Below are 25,991 nucleotides of genomic sequence, written 5' to 3' on the forward strand. Positions count from 1 at the left end.
TAGACCCTTTTCAGGAAACGAAACGGCCGCCCCTAACGATCGATCTCGAGGACGATGGAAACGGATCGGAAATTTCGCTCTGTTATCGCGTGCTTGGTTTACCTTGTTCATGCTCCTCGGCGTTCGCGAGAATTTCCTTCGTTTTGCATCATCGAGAGTGCCGTGTAACCGCGGGGAATGTTACGCAATCGTATAAAAACGCTCAATGTATTAACTTAATGTATCAACTTAATTGTGATGTTATTTTTTTTTTTTTTTTTTTTTGTAGACAGCAATGGAAACTTTATAGAAAATTATTTTCACACTTTCTTTGGCATTAGAGTTTTTTCAAACTCTATCTTTTTTAAACCTGTATTTTTGTTTCTTTTCGAAATGACTGAAGCTCGACTTATCTTGAAGAACGAATGTCTGTTAGAGACAAACGAATATCTCGTTATACGCGCACACTTCGGGGAGGTTGAGTTGCGCGTGCTTCGCTTATCGTCGTCGGAAGTTAAATCGAATGTATCAAATGAGCGGAAGTTTGTAAATAAGAGAACGACCGCACTTGTCTTCCGTTCGCGCGTTCCTTTTCTCTTCGCGCACCAAGATAGATACGCCGATACATCACGTACTTTTAGCTGACGATTTACATTTGCGAGTTTCGCGATACTTTTATCTGCGCGACCAGGGATATGGGGGTTAAAAGGAAAGGCGATAAAAGAGGGCGCCAATTATTCTTCGAACGAGAAGCGAGACCAACCGGCACGGCGCTCTCTTTGTTTCGTTCGTCCGGAAATGACGCCTCGATTCTCGCCAGAGCGATAAATTTCCAGCGGAAATAACTTTTGGCAGGGTAGATGGCGGCGAGAGGGACTACACGGTAAAGGAGGACAGGGGGGCGGAAGGGTAAGCGAAACCCCTCCTCGAAACACAACCGCGCGCGTTCGTCTTCGTTTGGAGAAAAAAGGTAGATCGGAAGATTCGAGGGATCGGTTTACGCCATTCGATAAATTACGGCTGTATTTGTAAAATAAATCATTTGCGGTATGGATCCGAGAAAATTTGACGCAACGAAATATCGTCATATCGAAATACGTTAAGCAGACAGTTTTTATTTCGCGTGGACATAATAATATTCAACATTTAATGCGGAAACGAATATTCAGAATTAAAGATGTGAAAAATGTGAATAATGGAATAAAAATAACTTTGCCGGTGTGATTTTAATTCATTTTACGGCAGATAAGAGATTTCGTTAATTATTATTCGTAAGAGAGATGAAATAAAACTGAATCAACTAACTTAAACTCTAACTTCAAATTGCAGTAAAATATATTAAAAACCACCTTATACATTAAAAAAAAAATGATTTAAGATTTAACTTTATGAGATCTATATCGGTCGTCCGGTTTTTTTCTCAGGAAAGATTTAGTTATAAAGTTTTACTGCGGTAAAAAGTTAATTCTGCATTAAATTAAGCCGTTAGACGCGGCTAAATGGGAAATGCAACATCCGTTTCTCTTCGACGTAATCAACCAATCAATCATTTAAAGACATTTTTAATTTATGTTGTAAATCATCGTGTATTCAATTTACCGCGCTGTTTTATGTTCAGAAAGAAATTAATAAATCCACTTTCAACATCTGTAGGATGCACGTAACTCATTATTTCAGGCATTATATATTTATAGAAATACATTTATACATTGCGGTGGAATATTAATTCTTCTGGCATCAAATTAAATCGTTAAACGCAAGAATTGGTAATAGAATATCCGTTGCTCGTAATATTGATTTAATTAATTAGTTATTTTTCCATCCATATTTTATTCATATTACGTGCTTCATTTCATCCGCAGTTCATGTCTACGCAAAAATCAATAAATTCTAATTTCAGTGTCGATGAAATGTATATCACTTGTCTATTATTGTTTTAGGGACTATACGTAGTCATATAATGTTGTTTTAATGCGTTGATGAATTATTCTAATTCTGTTGATATCTAATTATGCCATTAGATACGAAAAGAGGCAACTTAACACCCCATATTCATCGATTCGATTTAATAATAATTAATTATTCATTTATAGATTACTCTTGATTCGAGTAATTATTGCATGCCTAAATTATCATATACTCGCTCGTTCCGCGTGGAAAAAGGAAGCTAATAAGCTTTAATTTCAATATCCATAGAATTTATGTTGCATGTTTATTATGGTTTTAAGCGCAATATAGATAATTGTTGATTTTCATGTTGTTTTGCTGCGGTGAAAAGTTGATTTTGTTGATACCAAATTGAAGCGTTAAACACCAAAATCGAAAATATAACAATTATAGAATTGAGCCCAATTAATTAATCAATTACATTTAACAGAGAGAAAGAGAGAAAAGAAGAGAGAGAGAGAGAGAGAGAGAGAGAGAGAGAGAGAGAGAGAGAGAGAGAGAGAGAGGAGGAGGGGAAGGGAGAGAACGAAAGAGAAAACGGGACTATAGAAATTCGAAATACAGCGAAAATCTCTTCGTGCAGCTATGCAGAAAAATGGCCCATCAATTCCGCGCACAGCGTATCGTCACGCGACGCTATACTGCAAATAAACGCCGAGTAGTAGTTCGGAAATATTCTCCATCGCCGTCCAGCGGTGTTTTATCAAAGCGAAACGCGCGTATCTCCGCGAGTAAACACGGATGACAACTGGTGTAATTAAACCTGAGTGCACGAGCAGGACGTCGATCGTTACCGGCTTGATTATTATTGGCCGGGCAGCATTTCGACCTGATTCCGTCGAACGTAGCCGACATAATTTTGTGTCGCGAATATTAAACCGTTAGATATAACCGCGCGCGGCCGCCTCGACTTGGTGAAGTATCCCGCAAAATTCATCGAACTAATCGAAATTCCCGTGTCACCATATACATCGTTAGGAACTGGGAGTAAACAAGAGGTTGCGGCGAACGGAGGGGGACGCGAGTTAATAATCAAACTTGTCCCGTCGATTAATATGTTCTGGTAAACGTCGGAAAACGCACGTGTGTAATTTTTTGATATTAAAACTCGCGTTGAAGGAAATGTAAACACATTAAAAAATATTAAACTAGAAACACATGTGCCAATAATCTTGAATTTTCCAATATTCTGTTGCCGTAGAATTTTGCACAGCGATATTTTAATACTATTAAAATTTAATTATTATAAAGTGACGCTGGAAAAATTGATTAAAAGTTTTTAGCGCCACGCTCGACTTCGGATTCAACAATTTTGAGGGTGTATTAGGCATTAACGTCATTCAATTTAAGAGCCTAGTATTATGAATGCTACAACGAGTTGATAAAGCAACGTAACGTTTTTCATTGATCCTGCTTTCATTAAATTTTCCCGAGGGCGCACATTTCTCATCGAACGCGCGTGAAAACAACCTTTTGAAAGATAAAATTATTTCCATAATGCGATATATATTTCGAGGGCGATGCGACTTGGTGAATTCAATATGCTGACTTGGCCAATTCATGTGTTTCATTATATGATTTTATTAATTGCGTCGAGTGTCCTTTCATTAATTAATGCAGTCCAACGTAATATTATGATTTAAAATTCCTCCCTTTGGCCGAGCGATTTCGCCTTATGCGATAACAATTTGCCAATTCGTCATTTGTTATTTCAACTACAATACATATATTGATGCAACTTAATTAATTCACGACGCAACAACCACTCGTTACACGTAGCACAAGGTAGACATCAATTAGTAGAATGGCATAGTGCAATCAACAAGATACTCAACGAAAACGAGATGTTTCCTTCTTGTTACGTTGCGTTGCGCTTGGTTCTGTTTCTTTTGTATTTTCTCTGTTCCGGGAGATAAACGCGCGCGGCTTCTTTCGTTTAATCTGAACGTACTTGTACTACGATTTAAAATGATCAAAGTACCGCTGTAAGAAACAACGTTGGCTCGTAATAAAAGTTTCATGAAGCCGAACGAACCGGAGAAAATCTCAAGTGCCGGGCCGGGAGGAAAAACAAGGAAACAGAGGAAACAGAACGGACATAATAGAGAAATAAAGAGAATCGTCCAGCGCGGATCGGTGCTGTATTATAAAACACCGGGATGGCACACCGAGCGATATATACCGTGGCGGAATTGCGAAACAGTCGTAAAGAATCGCGGCGATGGGAAAGTCTCGTTTCGAGCCTCGAACGACACGCGCCGGATTTAGATGTAGATCACTTGAAATTTCAGTAACGCCGTTTTCCCGTCTCGCTTTTCAGTTAATTATCGCTATTCCGAAGCAGTTTCTGAATTAGCTTCCGATTATTCCGGCTGCTCCTCACTAATTGTAAGCGCAACTTTGCCAGCGGACCGAGAAGAATCGTTCTCGAGCGGAACAGTCGCGCTAGATCATGAACTTACCAAAACTTTCGGTGAAGAAGGAGTGTATCGGAGAACTCAGACAGAGCACGGCAAGTTGCGGTTATAGTTTCGAGCGGAACGAGGTTCATTAAAACTGGACAAAAGGAGGGGTGGGGGGGGAGAAAATAAACATGAGACCTAGGCGATCCATTAATCTGTGACAAGTTCAAGATTCGAAATGTTCTACGGATAGTGTCAATCTACAATAGTTGAACTGACTTTATACTTTGTACCGGGATTTACATCAATACTTTACGCTAATGCTGTATACACAGAGTATTATTCGGACATTTATAATTCTTTGACCATTTGGACAGAATTTTTTTTTTTATATTAGTGCCATGATTTCGCGATATAAAATTTTTAAGATAAAATTTTAAATAAATTTCTGTAAATAGACCGTGGACAAAAAATTCAATACCTCACTTTCACACAATAGAACTTTTATTTATAAATATTTCATGAATGATATAATAATATTTTTTACATAAAAACTTAAGAAGAATCTTTTAAGTAGAAATAATCATAAAATAAAAGCTTATCCTCTTTTATCCTACTCCACTAATTGTGACATTATTCTTTCGTACGGCGTGATATATTCGGCCCAAGACGGCCATACAGCTACGCTGTAAAACTGTCAATGAGCACGCGATGCAACGATGATACGCCGAAAAAGGGATCCCACGCAGAGGGTAGATTCCACGACTCGCACCGTTAGCTCGGAGTCGAGTGAAGTTCACCAAGGAGAGGAAGCTCTGGTGGGGTTTAAGAGCGGGAACGCCGGCAAGGGGGTTGTAGCGGAGTCAGGTGACCCGTGTCAAGTTCAAAGACGCGAATCCTAACCCCGCCACCAACGTTTATTCCGCGTTCGTGAAAGGCCGCTGCAGAGAGGCGGCCGTGGAACGAGATCCCTCCCTGATCGAACCACCGTGAAAACGCCGGTCTCCTTCGACGCAGAAATTATTTCTTCGCGACTTTAATCCCGGTTTCCGGCTGTTAGACGCGACGACCTTGCGTGCGAGCGCGCGCGCTTTCTTACGCTTTTCGGAATCTCGATGAGAGAGGAAAATTTTCATGACTCGTTCTTTTCGGCTCGTTCTTTTCCTTTTCCTTCTACGTTGTGCGAGCTTTTCGGTGTCGTGCTTCTCAATTCTACTACGATAACGAGGGCGCCGACGAATCGAAAAACCCGCCGATCGTTTTTACATCCACATTTGACGATGCGTCGATGCGTGCTTTTCCATAATCGCGTTTCTCATTATCCGCTCCGTGTCGGGATAGTGTTTTACGGCTGGCGCCTCGGCAACCGGCGCTCGAAACGCACCGACTTCTGCATTAACGAATGCATTAAGGATTATCGGCACGACGCAGTAATCGCGTTAGCTCGTTCCGTATTTATACACGGCGGCGTTGGTCGTTGCACAGCGCGCGTGCGTATATTTTTGCAGATTTGATTTTCTACTTCTATAACGGGCAATACCCCGCGGGAGCGGTGGCGAAGCGGTGGAGTTTAATGAGATTAAGCGTGAAAAACGAGCGTCCATTGTATAATGCATATCGCGGCGGTATCTGCCGAGCGCCGTCTCTCTCCCGCTCTCTCCCTCTCTCTCTCTCTCTCTCTCTCCTTTCTGTCTTTCTCTCCTCTCTCTTTCTCTCTCTCTCTCTCTCTCTTTCTCTCTCTGTCTCTCTCTTCGTTCTCTCAATTCGCAATTTAATATCTCACGAAAGTGAGAGACGACTGTCACCCTTCTCCGCCCTTCCTTTTTCTACTGTCTTTTTTCGTCAGGGTTGTCCTCCTTTTCTCTCTCTCTCTCTCTCTCTCTCTCTCTCTCTCTCTCTCTCTCTCTACGCGAAAAGGAAACCGGCGCACCCAAGGGACGCCTACCGGCGCTTGAGCTTCTTTTCTCACGATTCCCTCTCAATGTCGACAATGTCGCGACCGAGAAGTTTTCCATCCTGATGAACTCACGTATCCGCCGTCGTCTCGCGCTCAGAATGCCCACGATGAATGAATACGTTGCGCGTTGTGCGTAAAATTGCTATCCTGAAGTTATCATTAGCGACCAGCATTGTCAAAGTCCTGTCGCTTCGGAGTAACAAAACTAATTTGAATTTCGATTTCTGTAGAGACTAAGATTAAAATACTATCCATTGGAGAATAAAAGTTTAAAATTGAGATGCTCAATATTTTTATTAAATAAAAGTAAATTTTAAATTGCTAAAAAATGAACAAATTTTATGAATTATTTCGGAATAATCGTTAAATCAATTTGAATATTTAATTTCCACAAATTGCTATAGATATATGTATATTTATGACAATGACACCTCCATTAATTAGAAGAAGAAACGGCAACGTATTTGTGTGATTAAATAATAAATAATTTTAAGATGTAAAAAATCAATTCTAAAACAAGTTATATACCGTTATATACTGACAATTGTTCCAAAACGAAATCCTGTTTTTTGCGGATAATGAATCCGTTCGCTTCGCATAACTTTGCTGTGGTTACGGCATTAGCGAGCCGCTCAAACTTCGTACAGAGAAACAACGGGGCTACGAAACAACTGCGATATGCGTTCGTCGGCTTCCCCAAAAAATAGGAAAAAAAAGAACAGAACAAAAAAGAAAAACGGATGTCGCCATGTCGACGAAAGTCAGAACGACAAATAATTTGTCGGAACGATCAAGCGTGGCGCCCGATAGAAATTCAATTCCCCAAGGGCGGCAACGTGTAAAAATGGCGCGTCCAACGAGATGGAATTTTTGGCACGCGTTTTTTTTTCATACTTCATTGTGCCCGGCGTTCTTTCTCTCTTGTTCCGCTCCTCTTTGTCCCGACTTCGCGGCGCGTTTTCTCTCCGGCCCGGTTAGATCGGTTCGTTATGCGGCTACAGAGTTTTCCGTCCCCATTGAGTTTTCAACCCAGGGACTGGTGTCCTTCCAATACCCGTGAAAAAAAAGCGTCACAGGCAAATTAATTCGCGTGTTTGCGTCCTCGAGGATCGGCACTAAAGGCCTCCCCCACCCACACCCCCTCCCCCTCCCGGCCTTTGTTTCAATAATTCTATCAATTTTTCCCTTTTCGGCAATCTTCCGCCGCTCCGTCCGCTCCGGCATTTTCATATTTGACTCAATTATTTTGCGTCGCCCGACGCACACTGCAGTTCACTATTAAATTTCGATTGGGATTTGCTTCATAGTTTTATTGTCCTTCTCCACATAATTCCAATTTCGCTTCTCTCTCTCTCTCTCTCTCTCTCTCTCTCATTTACTTTTTATATTTCCCTACGTTCTGCAAGCATGACAAAAATTACGAATTTTTGTTCTGCAGTTTTACGGTTGAAAACGAAGATAAATGCCCGCTGATAAATTTATCTTTAACCGATATTTTTGTGAAAAACGTTACTGAAAGGTAACAAAGAAAGATGACTCTTTTTTATAAAGCAATAGATTTTTAAAAAACCTATTTATAAGAATTTTTATGGACTTTCCAAATGGACAAAAGATAATCAACTTATCTCGGCACAAAAAATTAGATTGTTAGAATAATAAATTCTATTCATTATTACGGATAATATTATTATTAAACTACAGTTGTATAACTATAGTATTGTTTTTGATATCACTTTAATGTAAATGTATTTATATTTTACAGATAAACTTCTGTGTGTCGCGTCATCGTATTCGTTCCGCCGTAATATCGTAATATAATCAAACGCGCGTCGGGAGTGCGGGAGTGTCGTTATGCCGGGAGTGCCGTGATAGATTCGCGCGAGTACGAAACGCCGTATTTTAGCGAATCTATAGATGAACGCATTTTTGCTGTATGACAAATATTGGGACACGATTTTTTTTGACTTTAGGCTTGGCTCGGGGGAGGGAAAGGTCGGTTTCAATCATAAAATCTCGACTACGGCAGGGCAATCTTCGGTTCTACGTGCAACGCGCTAGTTGTACAGATAGCCGGACTGTCGAAGGTAGTCGAGGACGGCTACCGGAGTTAGTCAAACGCTACCGATTGCTTTTCAGATGTCTTGTATCTAGTCGATTGATTGGATGACTAATCGCACCTCATCTTCTTCGAGCTTATCTTTGCCTTCTGTTTTGAGAGAATCGTGCCCCAATTGGTAAATGTGGTCGTCTGAAACGCGGACGGAATTCGCGCGTAACGTCACAGCTTGGACAATTCGGTTCGATTCGCCTGTGATGTCGGGAGTGCCGTTTTAAGTATCGCGCGATTTTTGTATTCAGGTACGCATGCGAGCAATGCATGCGCCGCGAACGCGTGTGATTTAATGTGAGTGCTTCGAAGGACCACTGAGAGGAGGAGGAGGCTCAGGAGGAGCATCGGGCGCCGGTGGAGCAACTTTACGGTAAGCAATAATTCATTTATTTGTTATTCGCAAAATATTATATATAAAATATTATATAATGTAGCGGATATAAAATTTTTAAAATACTTTAAATATTTAGTAAAATATTTATAATAGTAAATTAATATTTACCATTTTTAGAAATTTTTTACATATTATTATTTCAACTAATTAAACTTTTTTCTTTATTCAAAAAATATATTTTTGAAAATTTTAATTCTTTGTTTAGACGTGTGCATAAATAAACGAATATAAAGTTTAATGTGCGCAGTAATTATTTTATAAATATTAATTATTTCAAACACTAATCTGCATTTATTTTTTTATTTTACAGATCAACTTTGTGCGCGTAATCGGTGCTACAAAATATATTCGTTCCGTCGTATAGTATAACAAAATGCGCGTCGGGAGTGCCGTTAATGCCGAGAGTTATAGCGAATCTATAGATGAACGCATTTTTGCTGTATGACAAATATTGGGACACGATTTTTTTTGACTTTAGGCTTGGCTCGGGGGAGGGAAAGGTCGGTTTCAATCATAAAATCTCGACTACGGCAGGGCAATCTTCGGTTCTACGTGCAGCGCGCTAGTTGTACAGATAGCCGGACTGTCGAAGGTAGTCGAGGACGGCTACCGGAGTTAGTCAAACGCTACCGATTGCTTTTCAGATGTCTTGTATCTAGTCGGTTGATTGGATGACTAATCGCACCTCATCTTCTTCGAGCTTATCTTTGCCTTCTGTTTTGAGAGAATCGTGCCCCAATTGGTAAATGTGGTCGTCTGAAACGCGGACGGAATTCGCGCGTAACGTCGCAGCTTGGACAGTTTGGTTTGATTCGCCTGCGATGTCGGGAGTGCCATTTGAAGTATCGCGCGATTTTTACATTCGGGTACGCGCGCGAGCAATGCGCGCGTCGCGACGCGTGTGAGTGCTTGGAACAGCCACTGAGAAGAGGACGAGGCCTAGGAGGCATCGGACGACGGCGATGCAGCATTGTGGTAAGTAATTTATGATAAAAAATGCATCTCTTTTGTGATAAATGTGAAGAAGCTAGCTTAATATACATTTTAAACAGATAAAATAGCTAATTCTCTTGTTTTTGTGAGCATCTTATAAAAAGTTCTCTTTCCTATTTATTGAGAATATAAAATAAGGCAAGAATCATCGATTAAAATACGTCTCTTTTAAATTAATAGTTTTGATAGATTTTTGAAGAACAATTCTATCTCGTGAGCAACATGGTATGGTTGTCAAAAGTATAGGCCTTTTCAACGACCATGCATGCTGAAACGTTATAAGCGTGCAACGATCATAACTAGAGAGGCTTCAAAAGCGAGACGTGGTCTATTCACCGCGAACGGGGATGCGATCCTCCCTCTGAAAAGTTTTAATGGACGCTTTACTGTTCACCGAAAGTACTTTAATTTTATCGGTAATACCAATTATGCATTCCAAGCATATGAATTACGCGTGCTCGGAGAGCGTAGACGTGTAATGTATATTACTTGAACTTTCTACCGCAATAACGATGCTTTATATATTGTTTTTCGAATCATGTTCGTTATACAAGATATTCTATGAAAGGATCATATTAACAGTGGAGTTTTTTATAGCACAAATACTATAGTCGGTGTTTTTTTTCAATGGTTTTAAGAACGGCTTTTTTTCACAGAAAAAATTTCACAAGTACCTATCTGTTTTCAAGAATTTTTTCTAATTTTCCTTATCAAACAAGCAAGAAAGATTATTCACAAATTCAAACAAAAAAAAAGTCCGCTATAAATTAAACGAATCTTGATAAATCGTTACACGTTTCCGCTTTTGAATCTTAATTAAGGAGCTTTTAATCTTCGCAGTGACACAGTTGGATAATTATGTAAATGAGTCGCTCTTTAAATCTAGCGTACATTAATTGGAAAATAAAAATCGGCTAATTCCGAAATCTTTTTATTTTCGGTATCGCTAATTTGGTAATTAACATCATTAGTTCTAGGCGTTTTTATTTTAAAGCATGTAGTAAAAAATTGGATAAAATGTTTCTTTTATTTTAAATTGTGGATATTATCAATCAACGTGAATTACATTTTATTATTTTTCTGTCCGACGATTTCCTTTCATCTTTATTTTCTCTTTCTTTTTCTTCTTAAAAAAGTTTTCCTTCGTAAAGCCCCGATAATTTGTAAACTCCAGGCACTCTTGCTTAATAGGAAATCCGACGCTTCGTTCGAAGGGACAACATTACGTATGCACTTTACGCCGGGTACGTGCGGCAAGTACATGTAATCGATTAGCTTTATCGCGCTGCACAATATGATCGTGATGGTCCGCTTCGCCGGTCGTGCTGAGGATTCGTAAAACGTTGTTAATGCAGTTCCTCTCATCCCCCTGCTGCCGTTTAACTATGACGCAGCTCGGGGGGCTGGTCGCGGTATAAACGCTATTTCGGGCGGGCGTGAGGAAAGGAGAGGCACGGACGGAGGACGTTTTTAGCTGAGTTAGTATATTCGGTCGCTTATGTAATCAATATATGAGGGTGAGAACGAAGAAGAGGTAGAGGAGGAGTGAAATAAGAAGAGTGGCCGAGGGAGGGAGGGGGGGGGGGGGGAGGGTGCGTCGGCGGAAGCGCGAGTACCGACGATAGGAGGGTGCGAAAGAAATAGAGGGAAGTTTATTCCGGCAGAAATACGGGGGAATGGGGGAAAGGCCAAGATGGAAAAGATGGAAGGATCGTGTGCTTTGTGCCCTTTAAGACGGAGATGAAAAGTATTGGATATTTTAGAGGGTAATCGATATCGAGCGTGGGGAAATGCGCATTATGGCGCGACGGGACCCTTAATTGGCGAACAATTATTGGAAATAGATTTCTAATGCGATAACATTGGCGGTTGGCTTCGTTATTGTTGCCCTGAAATATTAATAATCTTAATAGACCCGTTGCGCGTCGACAAAACCGAGGGACGTGAAATGCTTCCGATACGGATGAAAGCTGAAATGTGCGCACTCGGGAATAATTCCTGATAGTGGCGCATCGCTTCGCGCCGCTTCGACAGCTTTTTCGCCGCTTTAATTCTTCGCGTAACTGGTGCATCTAAATTTCTGCGACTCGCCGGATCGCGCCCGGCGAGTTACGCGGCGTAATTCCAAGTTTCATTATTTAAAACAGCGCGCTCGATCCGGGCGAACTCTCTTGGCGCGACGTACATTCTCGCGCGAACTTTCGCAAGTCATAAACATTGTCGGCGCTATTAGAGGCGGCCGCTAAAAATTATATACTTTCCAGAATACACGGCGCAGCGTAATAGTCTCTCTGAGAATTATCGGCTCCCTCAGATCGCTTAGCGATTCAAAGTTACGATCGGTATGAAAATCCCGTTATCAAGACGCCCGGGAGCTGGATTTTTCCCCCGTGCCTTTTGTTCCGTTTCGTACTTTGAAAAGAACACCGCGGAATCGCTGTGGGCAAGGACCGGTCGGTCTCTCGTCTAAGCTCTTTCGAGCGAGAGCTGGAAGGGATCCACGAGAGGAAAAAGGGTGGAAGCCTCGGGCCGGTTTGTGGGATGGGCCTTCCGCTGACGTCGTCGGCAATCCCTGCGCTCGTCCACCCGAGAAGAGCTTGCAGTTGCACATCTTGCAATTTCTGTTTTTGCAGTCCGTTTCGCTCACACACTAAGACGCGGCATTTGCTTTCTCCGTCAACTCGCTCTTTCTATCTTTTACTGGCCTTCTCTTCTTCTCCTCGCTTCTTTCTCCCTCTTTTTTTCTCCACTCTTCTTCCTCTTCTTTCTATCGTACTTCGGCTCTTTCTCTCTTGGCTTTTCGCCTTCAGTGCTTTTTTGTCCAACGGACCGTGGACGCCCCGCCCGTCCAGCTCGTGTCTCTGGTCCGCGTCTGCTTCTTGTGTATCGCTTCCCGTTCTTCGTTAAGGCTTCCGACACTTTAATACGTTGCGTCGTTTTGTTCGCCTTCTTGCACCGCGGTTGATGTTTTGCTCGCTCGCGATGTAACTGCCGCTTGTATTTGTCGTCCCGCGACAATGTGTCGTATAATGCGGCTTTTTAATTCATCCAAACACGACGCACACACACACAGTATTGCTCTTAAGTACTTTTACATGTTTTCGGATCGCGTGTAGTCGTATATCGCTACTCGAATTATATTGTCAATAGAATTCTATAAATTCTTCAAAGAACTGTAATCAATAAAAAGAAGATATTGCATCTCAAAATTACATTTATAAGATTATTTTTATCTTTAAACACTTCAGACAAATACTCTAAAGAAAAGTATATTTTAAAGATAAAGCGTTGAGAGCCACGCGATTTCTTTCATTTCCCCACGGAACTCTTCCGATACTGCGAAAGGCCTCGTGGTGTCGAGGTCTTCGCCAATCTTAAGACATTTACGATCTTTTGAAAGAAACGGCAGAATGAAAAAGGATCTCACTTCGAGTTAATGGAGAATCTTTCGACATGTACAAAGACGGTATACTGATGCGTAGGACGGTCTTTAGAAAGTGCTTAAGTATTTGCTAATTGAAAGGAGCTTTTGTCGTACTTTTCCAGCGCGATGCTTGCCCAGCAATTCAGATACCTAAAAGTCGACGAAATAATCTCTAACTTTGATATCTGTGTGCGTATTCGAACGTGCGACGTACATTCTGCTGCAAAATCTTCTGCGTTTGATACTTTATAAATTAATTTGCGAAGAGAAAAGTGTGTAGGATAGAAAGTATTTTAAAGTGTGCTAAAATCGTGAATGACATATAAAATAAATAGTATATAAAATGAACAGTAGGTATATAAAATAAATTTTATGTTCAAGATATATATGAACAAATAATGTTATAAAATTGATTGCAGAATAACATACATTCTTGATGCTTTCTTATTAAAAAAAAAAGGTGAATTGTTGGAAATTATTTTAAATAAAATTGCGTTAATATTTTTAATTGTTATATTATGCTACTTATCTATAAATAATTATAATCAAGAATTTTTCTATTTATTTTAATCTATATTTTTGTAAGAGATTTTTCTCCAATTTCAATGTAAATATGCCAAAACCAATATTTTAGAATTATTCTCTTCTGCTTAAAAGGATCATAATTCTATTTCCGAATGTCACGTTGCATTAAGGAATGACAAGTGAAATGATCATTTACAAAATTTAATTCTTAATTAATTTCTATAATTAACAGGTATTTTATAATTGACGTTAAATAGACGACACTAATAATTTCAAAAATATAATCCACGAAATCCGTAACAAGCGATAACCCGATTTCGTCGAATCTGTCAATGAAATCGGATTGCCATTCGGGCTTCAAAATCGAAAAGCGGATTAAGAGTCTTCGTCGTAGTATTCTCCGAGCGTATTGCGTCTTGTCGCGTTTGGACGTGCGATGGAATTCCACATTACGGTACATTTCGGAGACAGCTCTTGGCTATCAGGTCGCAGATGGCTGCATACCTCGTGCGTCTCATCGACATCTGCGCGCGCGCGCGCACGAACGCATGCACACCGGTGACCGTGTCCACCGGGCCGTCTGAGAATTGGCAATTTGCTTGCAAATTTCGTGCGACGAGCCGCCGTCGCCTGCGGGATCCTATGTCGCATCGGAGAGATTCTTCGGATTTTACGGAGCGGAGGCGAAGTAGCCCCTGGACGACGCGTTTACAGCGACGCGAGTGAATCTTCCTTGCGCGAGGAAGCCTTCGAGAGACGCATATCCGGATAATTTACATTTCTGCTCTCGACGTTTGCGAGATTGCGGTGCGCGGACATCACAGATATTGACGTAATACGAGAAACATTTCATGATTTATATCTAAATTTTTTTCTCTTGCCAATCATTTAATTTATATCAAAAAGAAATAAACGAACTGCCAATGCGCTGCGAGACAGCCGTATTTCTTCTTCGAATATAATATAACTTGTTTGCGCACTTCTTCGATGAATGTAACAAACTTATGTCTTTCATTCCCACTCGGCGTATGCCATCGGAATCTGCCTTGCAAATTGCGCGGCGTCGTTGTTAGCCGTTCTCGGACATATCCTTATTTTCTCGGAGAAAACCCCTGTTACGACCAGGCGCTTACCGAGGATCCTTCACAACAAAATTATATTTCTCATTTCTACTTCCTAGCATTTGATTCGAGTTTCACTTGCAAATATCGTGAGCCATTCTCCCCCGGCGACGCTATTTTTCTCCCTAACTCCGAGAAGTTTCGGTCGCCGTGCCCGGGTAACGAGGATTTTCCGCGTCGAAATTACATTTCGCTCGCCGTTGTGTCTCGAATGCTACGAGCTATCCCGCGACAGTCATTTAAACGTCCCTCACAGTGTTGCGAGAAAGTTCTTTCTCTTCATCGCATATAACACATTATCCTCCCTAAATACGAAGAAAATTAACTGATATACAGCTTTTATTATCACTCATTCTAAATCTGCGATGCAAATTTCAGTGCGAAATTGCGAACTTTTATTATATCCTATGTCACTCGACGTTAGAAAAGTAAATAGTTGAAATTTTTAAACCGTTTCATAGCAGATACAGCGTATGAGACTTAAGTAAACGGTAACGGACGATGGATTATGATTACGGGATTATGTCTGCGTTTTCCTACCGCGCGGCTCTCGAGCGGCCGGAGTGTATACGATTTCGATTATCTCCCTACGTGGTCTTATCACGAGGCAATTTGCCGGAATTTCCTAAAGACACGAGACACGCGTCGAGAATTGAGTACACGCCAACTGGCCGCGCGTTTCGTTATTCCATCGCGTGTGCGAGCCGGTGCGACGAAGGAGACGTTTTTCCATCGTCGACGGGCGACTGTGTTTTCCTTCGTGTCGCGACACGTTCGCCTCCACGGTATGCCGCTGTCGCGTGACCGTGTGTGGGTATTAACTATGTACGTACGACGGTGTAGCTCGCTCTCCGCCCCCGTACGCGAAATTGGCCGAAACACGGGGTATTCCCGCTTTAACTCTGGCCGGCGGTCAAGGCACGACAATTGTTTTCCTTTAATTTAGCCGGAGTTGACCGCGGCGGCCGGGATTGGTGGTCGGCTATGTCGGTCACGTCCCTCACACTCGACCGAGAAGTCAGACACGAGGAAGCGCCGGCCTCTTCGTCGTCGTGTCTGTTCCCACCGCGCCGACCTTCCTCTCCACGGTCTGGTAGGGGCGTCCTTCGTCCGCCAGTTCCCTCGAATTAACTTGCCTCACCTTCGTCGCGCTCGAGAGGCCGGCAGAAAGCGTCGAGGGGTCGTAATCCGAGGAGACGATTATCAATCGAGAGACGCGGCCGAGCGAGGGAGTTTATCTTCTTCTGCCGCGCGGGCGTCGTAATTGATTGGAAACCCGTGATACACACCCCCGCTGCGATAACGTAAATGCTACTATTTGACGAGTCAGGTTTCCGTTTCTTCGTGTTTCCGGCGCATTTCTCGTTCTTTTTCCCGTAATGATATAGATTATCTTTTTTATAACTTTTTTCAGTCTTTTTCTCTTATCTCCCTCTTTTAAAATACAAATTTCTAAATGCATGATATTTTGTTAAAACGCTCTATGTCTTTAACAAACAGATTTTGAATCACGTTTATATATTTTTAGCACCCAATGTAAAATTGAAAATATGCGAAAAGAAAAATCGGTTTCCTTAAATTTTCATTTATATTTATTTCCTTAAATTATTTTTGTAACTTTCTTACTTTAACACAAAATTTTACAGTGAGAGACGTTAAATAATTTATTAATTATTTTGTACAATTTAATTTTAATAAAGAGATATACTTTATTATGTAGTATATAGTAGTGTAACGAGAAAAAACAGCTTTTGCTGTCATTTTGCAGTTAAAAAGTCCAATTAAAAATACGCAATATAAATGCATATTTTTATCAGATTTTTATGCTCAGCAAGAGTGAAAATTAAACATAATATAATGAAATATAATTTAATATTTAGAATTTCTATTTTATATTTAGCAGAAGTTTGTAGAATAAAGTATTCTGTTATTTCTAATTGATTATGTGTCTCAATCAGAAATCGAATTGTTGAACATTAGATCCTAGAATGTCACCCTTAGAATAACCAAAACCTAGAACGAGGTGTTGGTACTCTTAATCGTCTACATCGCGTCACTTCCGGTTACCGATCGCCAAAGGCGCCTGCCTGACATTGCTCGTCCGTTTCCACTTGTATACGCGTCTTGGCAGTAGTGGCAATACGATTAAATCAAGTCAATCGTTTCTATAACACTACTTGGATTGCGGCATTGTAACTGAAAAAGCAATGCGATTCTATTTCGGTTATTTAAGTCAAGCACAGATATGCGGTAAATGTCAAAATTAATTTGTATTAGTACTGAAATTATAAAAATAGAATAATTCCAATTGACAGAGAAAAATATTTTTAAAATAAAAATAAAAACGAAATATCTGAGTAAACAAAAATATCTTTTGTACATCATATGCGAGATATCCTAATTATTCGCATTTTGTTTGTGGGTTTTCTGATGTAGCAGGGATTGATTTTTTTTTAAACTTTTTAACTACAGTTTTTTATAGTTTTTCTGACATTTAATTTAAAGCACTTTGATAAATAAATGTAAATTAAAATTTTGTTAAATTAAAATCTCTTTTAAATTAAATATAAAATAAAATTTCTATTTTTATTTGCACTTTTTAATTTAATTCATAAAAACTCTCAGCTTTTCAGTAGTTTATGAATGTTTATTATTAATATTTTCGTATTTTCATTTTGATGGTATGTTATGTATAAATGCAATTTTTTTATTCTTAAACAGACACACCGTATAATTATTCTATTATGCGATAAACATTGAGTCAAGAAAAATAAATACATGGCTTTATAAAAATAATTTTTATTTTCGCAAATGATAATTTATTTATGGCTATGGCGAATTTGGTTTGAACATGCGAAACAGTTACACTGGGTTAAACCAGGGCAGATAAATTAATGAAACCATTTGGATTATAATGCGATCCCGGACTATGTGGTATAATAAACATGATCCGGACGCAATTGTTTTTAAATGGATAAATTAGGATTGTAGGTGGCACAAGTGGATTTGTCACATGTTCTTCTTTAGAGCTATCAAACTGATTAAAGACAAAAATTAAAGGAAAAGAAAACTCATAGATATTAATAAAGCAAATTAATATTTTTAATATTTATTTATCTTATTTTATATGTAATTTTATATGCAAATGCTTTTCCTTATAATTTTTTGACAAAAGAATTGTTAATAAATTGCGGCAATAGTGAATATTAATAGGGATAATTTTATGTTCAACACTAAATATTTCGCTTTTATAATTTAATGCCTTTATTTAGGTTTTTAGCAATTTTCGCTAAACTTTAAAATGCTTTTTAGTCTGTAGCGATAGAATTTGTGATAAAATTGACGATGGAAATTTACAATAAAATTTATAATAACCATTAGATGAAAGACTAAGCATTCAGAAATGCGCTTTGAAACGTGCATGCTTTTCGGTAGACCAGTAAACGAGTATGTTAATTATGTGCCTATACTGTATCCTATTATGGCATTTTATAATCCGACCTGCTGCGCACTTTCTATCTTACCACAGTAAGTGCAAAGATAGGAGAGTAAAGGATGAAAATAAAGCGAGCGGAAGATAATTCAATGAATATATTAAGGTAGCGGGGTAAAAGCGTATTTAAAAACAGTGCGCCGTTCATAGAAGATCGTTTTTAGAACGGAAGCTTTCGTATTAAAAAAATGAGCTCGTTGCACGTGACGTTTATATCTTGCGCGTGTGCTCGGGAATTAAATCGGAACGAGTGATCCGATAAGTGCTTTAAGCGTTGCCACATCACAAGATGGAGATTAAAACGTGTTACAAAATAAAGTCATTATCCGAAACGCGACCGAGAAATGCTATTACGATCTCCTGTGTGCATTCTGCGGACAGATACAATATGCGGGCGCAGGACTATCGATAGCGGGCTGTGGAGGAGGAATAGTTTGCGGAGTGATTTAACAACGGCATTAAATTTGCGTCGCGTTCCCGCGCGCGATGGAAGTTATAATTAAATTCGACGCGGCTGAAGCATAGTGTCGCGGCAGGCGATGACGAGAAGGACAATTTCCGCGATGATGATTTTGTATTAAAATGATCACGTCGCTGTACCGCATTATTTAATTATTTAACCGCCAATTTGCTAATGCGCCGCTCTTCTCCCTCGCTCTCGTTCTCACGCGCGAAGCGCCAACGCGAAAACTCCGACGTGCATAATTTTAGATATTACGTGATTATGACTCGCCGTAATAACTGGACGTACGCGAATGCGAGTTATTGCGGGATTGTTCCTAATTATCGACTATTAGTATTTATAATTAACGAACCTGTGGTGACTGTCAAATTCTGCGTGTGCTTCCTGTTATTACTTGCTGAGAACTTTGCATGTTGATCATTAATAATCGAGCTGGCGATTATCGAACGCCAGTATTCGGCTCTGCTTGACGAGCCTAAAATCGTTTAGACAACGAGCGATGTAAACGAGGGAAATTATTCAAACAATTGAAATTGCGTTGATTAACTTGGAATTTGCGTACACCTATACTCAACTACAAAAATTATTTGTTAAAATAACATTAAAAGAACTTGCACGACAACGCGCTATGTTTATTTCTAATAGCTTATAGCTTTAATAGAGAATCTATTCTTGTCTCTTGAATGAAAAATTAAATTACTTCGCTCACGTTCCACATATGTGTATGTGTATGTACGTTCGTGAGAGTTTTTTAATAATTTTTGGAACTATGTGGAAATATTTAGAATTATGCCGCGGGAAAGTTTATACGAGATAAATTGAAGCATCTGGTTATATTTTGCGGACAACTTTGCTAAACTCGGACCGCGTTATTAAACGTGGCGTAGGTGCAACTTTCCGCAGGCCGGGACGAACGCGGATGAACTCGTCCAAGCCTTTTATGGCAGCTATGCAGGAAGTCATGCTCGACCTTGACGAAGCGGGCGCTCTCGACGGGTTCGAAGTTTCACAAAGATCGAAGGTCAACTCGTCCTTCCTGGCTGTATTCTTCGCCTCGTCCTCGACACCGACGAGTCGCTCGAATGAAATGCCGCGTCGGATGAAAAGAACCGTCGTCGTCTGCCGTACGAATGAAAGGGTTGGCGCAAAAGTTGAGGTTGCTGGGCGGCGACGGCGGGGAGGAAGAGGGAGGTTGAGCGAGGGGTTGCGTGAACGGGAACGACCGCCCGCTACAAAACGGGACGTAAGTGACAAGTTGAGGGATTGCTGCGCCTACGTGGGCGCATTGTGTGCAATCGCCATTCGCGAACGTGCCCCGTCCTTATTCCTCGAAGATTTCCAGCGCTCGTGAATGCGCGGAAATATTGCCGATCGCATTATTCCTAACGTTATCTCGCGCCACGTTCGTGCTATTGAAAACGTCGCGCGAAGCCCGGGATTTAGATTGAAGAACGAGGGCGGAGAGAGAGAAAAAGAACGTTCCACGAGTTCCATCAACGCGCGCGGGCTTCTTAGAATGAGCGATGTGCGAGAATAATCGCGCAGCGTAGCGACGATTGGAAGACAAAAAAAAATTTTGCCTCTTTCAGCGACGGAGAAAAGGCACGCTCAGGCACGCAGAAAGTGCGCGACCGAAAGATCCATTACGAGACCCAAACAATTTACAACGCGCATGAAAACTCAGAAACAAAGTTTACATTGCCGACGTCCGCGGAATCGGCACATTGGCGAACTTCCAAATCCCGCAGTTCTACTAGTTGACTATCGCTCGACGTTCCTCACGGAATCCACGCTTGTTTGATTACTTTCCAAGTTCATTTTTCAGAATTGCGATGCGCGACTCCGCCCCGACGAAGGAATTCTAATCGACTCGGTTACACGGGAGTCTGGAAGGGCTTCTTGCGAAATAGACAGCGTCGGTGTAACAGTATTTCGGTTGCAACACCGAAACGATAAATTTACTTCGCATTTTCAAAAATTCCACTACAATTGGTAAATTTTTTTATCGTTATCAATATATTCTATTAGCTGAATTATCTGTAATGAGGAAGATGCCAATACAAATAATTAATAATCTTACTTGTAGAATAATGCCGATACGATATTTCGATATTCTTGATACGATAATTGCGTATTTTTTCTTCTTTTTTTTTTTAAATTTGTGTCCAGAAAAATACCAAGCATCAATTAAACTTGAATAAACCTCGACTAATGTTTGTGCGAATGAATCTGCTTACGTAATATTATATATTATATACGTAACGCGATATTACGCAATCTCTTTTATTCCTTCTCGTTTGTACGTCTGATGCCACATGTTATCAGATTCTCAAGTCGCATGTACTTTCCCGTGTCGGAGTCACTCAACCAATTAGTGGAGCATGTTCGCTGATTGGCGCGTATCTTATAACCGTCACATAAGTGTGGGCGTTGCTGCGGTGTATACAGTTGGGGATTAGAGAAACGCGCCCTTAATTGGAAACGATCCAAAATCGCAAATTACGAAGCAAATCGGCGCATTACGAAGCATTCGTAATGCAAGCGCCGCGCGCGCAGTACGGCACGCCAAAATTCGACATAACACGCGTTCGCGATGTCGTTGCGGTATTATCGAACCCGGCTTCCGTTGTAGGCAGCCGGCGAACTAGTCAGATTCCGACGCGACGCGGACGAGGCGGCGAGATACGTAAGGGAATGGAGGGAGGCTCGAAATTGTACGTCTGCCAACAAGAGCCGACCATTAGCGGTCTTCCGCTTACTGCGAAGATGCTGACGGAAAGTCTGGGGGGCTAACAATGAATGAGGATCCAGGATGGCGCACGAACTATTCGATCTAATTAGTACTTTGGATCATTGCCTAGACGCGGCCGAAGTCTGAGAGCAGCCATCGCGTCTGTAACGATAATTGCTATTGTAACGGAAAATCAAAGAATACCGCTCGCACAACTTTGTGAAGTTTGCTCTTGCTCGCGTGTAGACGCTAAAATAGCATAATATTAAATTGTTTTAGTATATTCGATTCAATGTCGTTTTCTTGTCAAATTTTATCAATTTTTTTATGTTTCGTGTTAATTAAAACTTGTTTTTCATAGAACTTGTTTTTCACAGATCTAACGCGCTGCAGGAATAAATTAACTTGTTCTTGGCGTCTTTCATCAATTAGTTAAGAAGTCATGCTTTCAAGAAGGATTTCTATTTACGGCTAACTGATAATCCTTCTTCGCATCGAGACTTATCAGCAATATGCCAATTACTCCTGTAGCTAATTAAATCCGGTCTCCGACAGCCGTCTGTGCCGTAGAAAGTCCTTCCCCTCCAATTGAGTGACTTATCTTTCGTAGAAAAATTTAATAAAACGAAGTAACGCGGCGAATCTTTTAACCTTTAACTTCTCTCGCTCCGCGGAACGACAGCGGGAAACTTCTTTCATTTAAGCATGTCGTTTCGCACCATTCGCGTTGGTTTCGCGGCGGCGTTTCGAGGACAATCGATCGTCCGACGTAATTATGGGTGGCGTGCTATCGTTCGGCTTGCTACCATGACCACGCAGCACTCGCGCTCGTTCGGGCCGTCCCGGCTGAAAGAACGGGAGCAAAGTTCCTCGCGGAACGATGTTCCGGGCAATGTCGCGGGTTCGCCGCGAGCGGAAAAGAAAGGAAACGGCGGGCGGCGCGGCGGGGTGACAAAAAGAGTCCCTCGAAATTCCGCCGCGCCATATGCTCAATGGCACTTTCAGACTACTACTCCGAGCGTACTCCGAGGAACATCCGCCACCTCTTCTCCCCGTCTCATCGAACCGTCCCTTACCCCTTTCGTGCAGCCGCGGAGAAATTCAAATTTACGCACCGACTGCCCCGGGTGTGTTTTTCGAACTTATGAAAAATGAGTCTGGCCGGGCAGTTTTTCCCCTCTCCTCGCTTCTTTTCTCTTCCCACCGTGCGCGCTTCGCCCGAAGCTCGGATTTTCCGAACCCTCCTTACGGCGTTCCGCTGCCGGCTACAGCATTGGGAGTTTATTGCTGGTCGTGCCCGAAGAGTTAAAGCGTCTTCGGACCGTTCAGAGAGATACTAAACTCGACTCTTTTATGTATGTCGTATTTAATTCTTGACCCTTCCGATGGTCTCGCGCCCAATTGTAACGGAAATACTACCTTGGACGACAACAGTTCTCCGCTGAATTGGCACTAAAAGCCGTGTGTGTTCTTTTGGTCTTATTACAAAATTTTTATTGTTTCAAACAGACAAAGAGAAAAGGAAAGAGAAGCAATGTATTAACACACGAGTGAAAAAGAAGCAATATTTCTGTGAAATGTTTATGACATAATTGCAGCATTTGTACAATTATCGCAGATTTAAATCTTTTGATGTTATCTTTTTCTCGTTTGGTAACAATTTGTGCAAATATGTATTATGTAAGATGTTTGTCGTCTCTCTAATTAGTGTTGAGTTATCTGAATGTAAATCAATTTTACATAAGAATTCATGACATAATTTTCTCTCTCTTTCTCTCTCTCTCTCTCTCTCTCTCTCTCTCTCTAAATTATTATCAGATACATATTTCTTGCATAAAATCTATTTATATTATGTTTCTATTTTAACTAGCTTAAAAATTATAACATTTGTTATGTGTTTAGAAAAAAATTGAAATCGCGACGTTGAAAGAGATATTATTATACTAAAAGTTTATTACGATAAAATCGGGGAGACGGCTAAATGTAAGAAAACATATTTCTTTGACTTCTAGAGAAACACTTTAAAGCACAATAGCTTTCAAAAGGAAATCGATATAACTTCTTTTTTATCTCCCCAGCTGCTGCTCTTTTCTCCATCTTAAAAGTTCCGCGATTGGCGAGCGGAAGCAAACAGCATTGTTGGTCGGCTGGCGAGCTTCCGGATTTAATATAAATGTACGTGGAGTTACTAACTCAAAACGAGAATAACTTGAACACAAAAGATAGGATTTAAAGAAGTTTGCTCGGATAAATATTGTGCCGATATAAAAAAGGGATAGCTTTTATAAAAAAAAATAGAAATTAATTTTCCTACAATTATCCAGTATTAACAATATCGAATAAATCATGATTGTCAAATAACTTTTCACAGAAAATTCAATAACTCCCCATTTGCTTATAATCGCCATTATTTTTTCTCTATATATAGCCAACTAAATTTTTCATTTAAAGTCATATAACAATAATTACATTGAGTGAATCTGCACATAAAAATAGAGATCCAAATAAAAAGATAAAAATTCGAAAAATTATATCTCTAAAAATTTTAAGAACGAATAAATGAGTGGACAAATATTTACATACTGCTCTATTTTTTAGCTACATTAAGTTGGGAAGGGAAATATATCTTCGAGAATTTAAAAAATGAATAAAGAATGATATGTAAGAAAATATTTAGTACATCTAGTTTGATGTAGGTTTAAGTTAGGCCAGGTTAGATCGCGCTACTATGACATGGACTGCAGTACCGCACGTTTCATAGTAAGAACATAAAATATAGGTCATATGCATCGTGCCACCGTGTCTCCCGAGGTTATGCGTCATAATTCATTGCGGCGGGGTCGCACGAACGTGCAAAAAATAGATGTGGAAACGTGAGCCGAGAAGTCTGACCTGACCCACGATCCTTCTGTCAAGAGTCGAAACGCACACGGAATTTTATATAACATTTCTAAACGGTATTATTAAAAAATTATCATTTTCCGGATGTTAAAGCATTACTCAGTCATTTAGAAATTATCAATCACTAAGCCTTTTGTATTCTTTATCTCGATGATTGACATATTAACCGAAAGCTCGAATTAGTGCTCGGAAATTTTAGATGGTCGGGCAGTTTGGACAGTTAGGATCTCAACATCGAATGCTAAAGTTGCAGGTTTCGACAGTTTGGAAATTCACATCTGCGTAAAATTAGATAGAGCCAAAAATCTGTTCATTTTCTGTTTGCAATGTTATAATATTTTTGCTCCATTTCTTTCCTTTAAACTGTCCGAACGTATTCGAATATCTTGTTTAAGCCTTAGTTCGAACTCTTTCGAGTTGTGCAATTGTTGCGGTTCCGCGGCATCATCCTCGCCGTATTGCAACGCATCGCGTTTCGCATTACCCACCGCTTGTATTCAGATGCTCGCCCATTCGACGGCGTTTCTCGAGTTTAATACGAGCGGGACGGCTGGCTGCTCGCTCAAATGTATAAATGCGTTGGATGCGAAACAAGCGTCTGCTCGCGACTCGGGACGCGAGTTTTGCCGGTGTCAAGGAACCCAATAAAAGAGAACCCGGCGAATTACGGGGCCTTCTTCTCGCCACTACCCCTGTTTCTCTCCCCTGTCCAATCGTCCACCTTCGCGAGGGGCGAGGATTCCTCTCGGACAAAATTCCAGCGACTACGACTATTACCGCCAGAGATTATCCGCTCTCTTTCCTCGCACTTTTCGTCCGCCGCGAGCGAGAAAAGAGGAAAGAAAAGTCGCGCGGGTGTCTGCCGCGTGGCGCGGCGAGAACGGAGATAACTCGGGCTGGCCCGGACGTTTACGATCGTTTCGAGCGTTAACGAGGTTAATCGCGGGTCCCCGGATACGAGCCTTGAGGTCGACAGCCGAGAGCGTATACTTTAAACGCCACCGCGCGCGAGTCACGCTCGCTTCCGGCGCTCTCGCTTTGGCCTTTGCCAAGCGACCACTCGGCGTGTTTAGCGACGTAGACACGAGCATCTGACATTTGTTAACGTTAGAGCGAGGCCGAGGAGGTCGTTCCAGCCACCAGCAAATTGCGAATGGCCTCGTTACTCGACAAAGCCGCGGACCTTTTTCATTTTCCATCTTTTATGCTTTTCGGTTTTCGAAAGCAATAGCAATTGCTTTGTAGCGCATAATTTTGCATTTTATTCGGATGTTTGTCTTTATCACAAATTTGATGTACATGCATCGAAAATTTGTATTACTATTTATATTGCATTAATTCTATTGAAATTTATTCCATTATTTTTATTGAAGTTTTTACATTATTCCATTATTTATTCGTATTTAAATTAAAAAGAAAAAATACTAAAGACAAAAAATAAAGCCAGAAATATTTGGTTCTTTTTTGTTTTCTGAAAATTTATTTAAAACATTTTTTCAATATAAAAGAATTATGGTTGACAATATTTTCAAACGCATTTTATATTAAAAA

At 40.6% G+C, this 25,991-nt stretch overlaps 2 protein-coding genes across 15 annotated transcripts in view; one reads left to right on the top strand and one right to left on the bottom strand.

Moving 5' to 3' along the window:
* Nucleotides 1-25,991, top strand: part of LOC105671809 (very long chain fatty acid elongase AAEL008004-like) — a 334,136-nt gene that overhangs the window by 46,860 nt on the left and 261,285 nt on the right. For all 13 annotated transcript variants that reach the window (XM_067356999.1, XM_067356996.1, XM_067357004.1 and 10 more), the window contains 2 exons: nucleotides 8,048-8,765; nucleotides 9,100-9,764. The gene's annotated coding sequence lies outside the window, so the exon portion shown is untranslated. The remainder of the gene's footprint in view (nucleotides 1-8,047; nucleotides 8,766-9,099; nucleotides 9,765-25,991) is intronic.
* Nucleotides 1-25,991, bottom strand: part of LOC105671805 (uncharacterized) — a 252,615-nt gene that overhangs the window by 21,623 nt on the left and 205,001 nt on the right. The gene's annotated exons all lie outside the window — the stretch shown is intronic.

Source organism: Linepithema humile, chromosome 6 (assembly GCF_040581485.1).
Source record: "Linepithema humile isolate Giens D197 chromosome 6, Lhum_UNIL_v1.0, whole genome shotgun sequence".
Classification (NCBI taxonomy): domain Eukaryota; kingdom Metazoa; phylum Arthropoda; class Insecta; order Hymenoptera; family Formicidae; genus Linepithema; species Linepithema humile.